The following is a 6,500-nucleotide window of genomic DNA, read 5'->3' on the forward strand; positions in this document are numbered from 1 at the left end:
GCCGGGCACCTCCGGCCGGCAGGAGCGGGGGGGGCGGAGGGGGGGGCGTTGCTTGGGGACGCCCGCACAAAATGGCGGCCCCGCGCCCGGTCACGTGGCCCGCTGGGCCTGTCGGGGCGGCGGCGGGGTGAGTGGGCGCTGCGGCGGGCGCTCAGTGGTGCGGGGCGCCGCTTCCTCCTCGCTCGTGCCCCGTTTGCGCGGGGTGGATACGCTCGGCCGCACGCCGGCGGTTGCTCCATCCTGTTTCCCTCCCTTCTTCCCACGCTGCGAGGCCCTCGCCGGCGGCGCGGGCCGGGCCGCGGCAGGCCGAGGTAACGGGAGCGGCGGCGGGGGGCAGCCGGCCCGCCCGCCCGCGGCCATCGGGAAAGGAGGGATTTTATTTTCCGCGCGGCGGTGCGTGGGCGCCGTCTTSAAACGGCCGCTGGCGGCTGTGAAGCCTGGCGACGCGAGGCCCGAGCGAACCCCTGCGCCGCAGCTGATGGCCGTCGCCGCGGCAGGCGCTCTCGCCCGGGCGCGGCGCAGCGCCTGCTGCGGGCCCCTGCGCCGAGGCCGCGGAGTTCGCGTGGCCGGTGTGGCGCAGGCGACGCGCGAGGCGTTTCTGCCGCCTCACGCCGGCGGTCGCTTGCTGCGCAGAGAAGGAAAGGTGTTTTCGGCCGGCCGAAGCGGCCTGCAGCCGGCTGTGCTGGTAAAGGAGAGCACAAGCGGCTGTGCTCCAGCAGCATGGAGAAACGAAGGCTCCAACAGAAATCTCYGTTTCCCAAATTCCTGAGCTTTTTTTATTTCTTGGCTAGGAACAGAGGGAAGTTTCTTGCATCCCGTTTGCATTTTACTGTTGGCAAAATAGCATCTGAGGGTTTATATTTGAAGACCCAATCATTATCAGCAGACTTGGATCAAACTTTTCCCATGTTTTGGGGGAAAACCAAAATATGTACCATTTGAAATACTCTTTTCTGCTTTGTTCCAAATTGTGTATCAGACCATGGGTGGAGGGCTATCTGATATTCTAATACTGGGAGTGGTTGGGTAGAACTAGAGCTAACTGCCCCACCTTGACATTTTCTGAATGAGTGCACCGCTACACAGGCTCAGGAAATATGCTTAACTGTGTCAATCATCAAAACACGTCCAAGCTATATATAGATTATCTTATTTTCCATTCCCCTTGTCCACTCTTCCCGCTTCTCGCTTCGATAATGTTCATTCAGAGACCTTAATTCAATTATAAGCATCCTAAGACATGAATTTCATCTTTCCATGCATTTGGGGATGCCCAGAATACTGGGGATCTGCTTTTGGTGAGAGCAAGACACAATGGCAGTAGAGGCAGTTAATAATAAATCTTTTACTGCAAACTGCGCTAAGCAACAGACTTGACTTTTGGAGAAGCAACGAGTTGTGCTTTAAAAGAACTTGATGAGACTGGACGGATGTATATTTGAGGATTTGTGCTGTAATTTTACATTGTAAGTTACTTTCAACTAATTTACCGCTCTAAGGACTATATTATTATCCCATACGTATTCTGTGTCTTCATTAAAAGAAATACCACATTTTCTTTCATGCCTTAACGTCAACTGCTCAGTTTCATCAACTGAAAAAAAGTAAAAACGGCCCAGCAAGAGGGAGAAAACTGACCTGTTTGTTTTTGGACATCTTTTCCATGCTCTTGCTTTCCTTACGTAAGTTTTTTTTAAATGTTTTTAAAACACCGTTTGCTTTCAAAAAATAAAAGATAAAAAGTAACAAAGCCAAGAAACCCAGTGAATTTATTTTGTTTCTGTCAGTTTTAAATAAAATGCTATGTATAGTACCTGAACAGCTTTGTAAAATTCCAGAACACCAAAATACTTTCTGACCTTTTCCCCTTGTATCCAGGTTTAAAGATGTCATGGTGGTTTCTGATGATAAAGTTGGCATTTGAAAGCTGAAGGAATCCAGACACCACTTACTACCCGGTTAGAAAATCCACTAAAACTTTTATCTGCTTACTGGTAAGAAAACTGCTTATTGGGAAGAACAGTAAACAGAAAAAGAAAAAAAAAAAAGGAAAAGAAAAAGAAAAGAAAATACAAGAAAAAAAAGAGTATATACACTATGCTTGCAGAAGAGTTCCGAAGAGAGAAATTCCATTCATCTGAGAAATACCCGACTGACTAGTGCTCACTAACAATTTGTAGCACCCTGTCATCTTACTGAACATCTCCTTATAATCACAGTTTATAAACCATTTTGTACTAACTGTAGTGTCATCTTTCAAACACATGCCTTACTGAATACATTTYGCACCCAAAGTGCGATTCAGTTAAATTAATCCAGAATTCAACACTGAAATTTGCTGCAATGCTGCAGAGCAAGCTGAGAAGTCTCAGCTCTTTGCAAGAGGAAGTGCTACATTCTGTCTCAGGGTTTTAAAAAGTCAGACAAGGTCCTTATATGCTTTGCAGAGCTTTTTTAAATGCTCCTGTGACTGATGCTTTGGACTCTTACAGGACAAATGATGTGCCAGTCAGTCTGCTGTGTTACAAATTCAGTTCCTAAACTCTTCTTTGGAATGCCAAACCTCATCTTGGTTGGAGGAACTTAGAATTAGCTGCTACTTGCAGAAATTTTAGCTAATTGGATGCTGAGGGCAGTGTTGGGTGTCTGAATTCTTATTAGGCCTGAAGAAAGTCACAGAAGCAAACAATATAAAAAAAGAATAGAATATGTAAAGTTAGCAATAGGTTGTTATGAAGAAGTAAACAAAATAGACCTGAAGATAACTTAGGTTGCACTATTAGATGGGAAACAGTACAACCAGAAGAAAATACAAGATCTTGTTTATAATTTTTTTACTTTCGTACATCTCAGTAGATACTGGATCTAGAGTTCTGAAGTGACCATGCAGCACTCCTTCTAATGTTAAATTATTAGGTTGTTATTAAGAACAGTTTCTTTCTGTGTTTTTATGACAAAATGAGTGTTCTTGTGAGAAAGTGCAGTGAAAGATACTCATCTGTCTTCTGAACCTTGCGTTAATTTTGCCTTTGGAGAACAGAACATATCATTCAGATCTAGCCAAAGCAACTAGCTCATGAAACATTTTGAGCTAAGCCACACCATTGTGCCTTCCTTGATTATGGCGTTATGGAACTTGAGGATGGTTCAGCTGATAGGAGAGCCCTGGCTAGGAGCACAGCAAATGCATCCAAACAGATTATTGCTTTCAGAGATTTTACATATATAATTACAGGTTAATATTTCTGAATAAGGCTTGTCTAGACTGGCTTCTGTTACAGGACAGTATTTACTTTCAGCTAGGAAGTGGAATGGGTATACAGCCTACACTCAGTCCTCACTCCAAGTCCTGCAAGGGGTATTAAGTAATCTGTAACAAAATAAACTTGTAAGAGAAGGGAGGGGTCAAGCTCCCTTTGCCAGATTGATTTTCCTCCCTGTGGATATTTCAATTTAGACCATTACCAAGACTCTGGATAATACACAGTGAATAAAATCTGCCCAGCATTGGCCTGTGGAGGTGAATTAAGTTAAACCTGATTTTTTTTTCCTTTTGACTGCTCTGATTCTTTGACAAATGTCAGGTGTATGATTATTTATAGTGTGCAAGGTATTTTGTAAGCAATACACCCACAAGCCTGTACTCCACATGGCACACATCTTAAATGAGTCAAATAATAGCAGTAAGTGTCATAGGCAGCAGTGTTCAAGAAGAGGGGAAATAGCAGAAAGGAAGCATGAAAGCAGAAATATTTATTTAGATTCTGGCATTGCTCCTGTTTAAATGTACTTATGCAAAACAAGCACCAACGATTTCACATCAGTTATGACAGAGTGGTATTCTYCTGGGATTCCTTTACTCTTGCCCTTTGTGTTTCATTTTCCATATGTGTGGAGATAATGCTGTCTGGAGCAAAACGTGATCGGTGGCATCTGAAAGCTGTCCATCTCTCAGTCCAAATGGAAAACTTCATGTTCAGAAGGAGAGGTTAGGAAAGGCAAGCAAGCAGAATGCAGCACATTAAAACTGAGGAGAATACGAGAACACAATGTGGCTGAAATGAAAAAATGTGAGGGAGATTAGTTTGAGGGAGAGAACTGAGGGGTTCTTCATCCTGGTATCTGAGGACTTTGATGTCTTATAAACTGAGATGGAGCTTTTCCATTTGGAATGGAAAAAAGATGTCAAAACCAGGATGTCTGAAAGCTTTATGTGTGTGCCACTCCAACCTCACACATTCCATGTTTGCTGTCTTGAAAAACTGCTTATATCGTAGTATTTTTTGAAGGGAAGCTTCCTTGAGTGGAGAGGACATAAAACCATATTGTGTCTTCTGCATGGTGGCTGGACTAGATGATCTCCAGAGGTCCCTTCCAGCCTCAAACATTCTGTGATTCTGTGACTCTTCTACAGGAAAATGTATTCTAGAAACCTCTGAATAGCCTGTGGGAGAAAGCAGACTGGCCAAATGAACATAGTGTCCAGTGTCAGTAGATGGCCTAGATATGAAAAGAGAGCTTTTCAACTCTGACGCACAGGTAGAGATTACATTCAGGACTGTGAGAAGTCAGAATTCTCAAAGACAATAATTAAACAACTGTATCGATTTAGGAAAACAGCTCTATGCCAGGAGATGGACCTGGACCAGAATAGATTTTCCCCCCCTTTTCATATTAATGTTTTATAAGGCAAAATATGTTCTCAGTTACAAACAGCAGGGTGAATGCTTCTTTTTTGTTCCTCTTCATAGCAGTCTTCATGCCATTCAGGTTTCTGCATATCTGAGAGAAGGAACTGTATCTCAGTTCTGTTTTTAGTCTCCATCTAGCAGCTAATTTTCTGATGTGATGGGTATAGACCAGATGATGAGGCACAAGTACTGACATCTGTAGAGAGGACAGAGAACACACAAAGCTTGATCAAAAGAAAAAATCTTTTTCTTGCATGTCAAAAACAAGATCAGAGAAGAGACAAGTGTAATGTGCAAAGAGCTTCCACCATCCAGGTACAGGATAAACCCTTGTGGGATTCTTGTAGAGAGGGCAAATGCCGTGATGAGGCTTCTCATACTTTCTCCTTCTTCATAAACCCACGAGGAAAACCTTTTGGTGGTGCCAGCTACTTGTTATTATGCCTTTTTATCCTCCTGCTGCTTTCAAGGAAACTATGATTAGAGGGCACTGTGGCCTCTAAGCTCTTGCTCTTATCTCTGCTGCCTCATGGTTCCTCAGCCAGATTGCTCTGTTTTCCTAGACAGGAATGTTACTGCTGCTTTGCTTCCTCAGCACCGCGCTGATAACACTTCTCAGCTCAGAGAATGTGTTACTGTATAGAGCCTCTAAAGAGTTGTATGTTGAAAGTAAAGTTTGCTACCAGTGATGTAGTATTCACAGGGATGCACTAATTTCCCCTGCAAGAAACACTGCTAAGAGAAGGTTTGGGAAAGTGAAGTATCCAAAGCATCTGTTGTAAAATCACCAGTAACAGCTAAAATTCCCAGAGYGTGTGGTGATTTTACTGCATTCACCTATCATTATATAACAGTCTGGATAGGRTAAGGCTGGATGTTCTCTCATGTTCTTGTTGTCTCTTCTGCCAACGCACCATACTTTTGTAGCAAAGAGTCTTGTCTTCTGTGGTGCTACTTGCATGTGTTTACCTGTATTTCAGGCACGTATAGTCAGTGAGTACAATACAGGTAATACAGTGGATTTTTTTAGCTAAGTGCTCCTGTGGTAATATCACCTGCCACAAGCAAAGAATGCCCTACCTGTTAAAGCATTTATACCCATAAAAACCCTTTTACTGTCTGGGCTGTACCTACCTGTGTTGACCTGTGGAAGCACAGTTGTGCATAGATACTCATAAGCCCGGTCAGCATAATTACACTAGAAATCTGTACTATGCGTCTGGTGACTGCCCAACACTGTGGGCCAGSTGTGACAGGCGAGAGAAGGGAAGGATAAATAAGATCACCATGAAAGAACTAGAGGAACTGGGGGGAAAATACATTTGTTCTTGAGGAAGGGACTGATTTGAGATCATTTTTAGCAGAATTGGAACGTGCTTGGAAGATCAAAGTCTGAGCGAGCTGTGCGTGTTTAATTTATTTGCTTCTTTTTATCTCAGCCTCCTCTTTTTGACTGAAGTGCTTTGAACTCCCTTGGGTTTGCCATCTACCTGGAAGTTCCCTGGCTCTGCCGGACGCCGGGAGCGGGGCCCTGGCCGGCCGGGGCCGTGGTCGCTCCCGTTTCCCATCTCAGAGGGTGCTGCCTTTCGCTACCCTCACCAACATTGCTGCTGCTGCCAAGCGAGGATGGATATTCGGCCAGGGGAGGGGGAATAGGGTTGAAAAGGCGAGAGGGGCTCGGGCCCTCACTGTGTTACGCTCTCGGGGGAGGGCTGATTTCCAGCTCCGAAGCCGCCGGTTTGAGTCGTGCCCCGTTTCACTGCCTCACTCCCAGGTGGGACTAGGCTCCCCCGACGTCCCGCTCGGGCC

The 6,500-nt window shown here is 44.8% G+C and overlaps 1 protein-coding gene across 2 annotated transcripts in view; it reads left to right on the forward strand.

Moving 5' to 3' along the window:
* The first annotated feature begins 67 nt into the window (after positions 1-67).
* Positions 68-6,500, forward strand: part of ABCC10 (ATP binding cassette subfamily C member 10) — a 24,801-nt gene continuing 18,368 nt past the window's right edge. Inside the window, exon 1 of one of the 2 annotated variants that reach the window (XM_085319986.1) lies at positions 68-127. The gene's annotated coding sequence lies outside the window, so the exon portion shown is untranslated. The other variant, XM_085319995.1, reaches the window with a different exon arrangement.

The sequence above is a fragment of the Rhea americana genome, unplaced genomic scaffold (assembly GCF_003343005.1).
Source record: "Rhea americana isolate MKP2758 unplaced genomic scaffold, rheAme1 scaffold_119, whole genome shotgun sequence".
NCBI lineage: Eukaryota > Metazoa > Chordata > Aves > Rheiformes > Rheidae > Rhea > Rhea americana.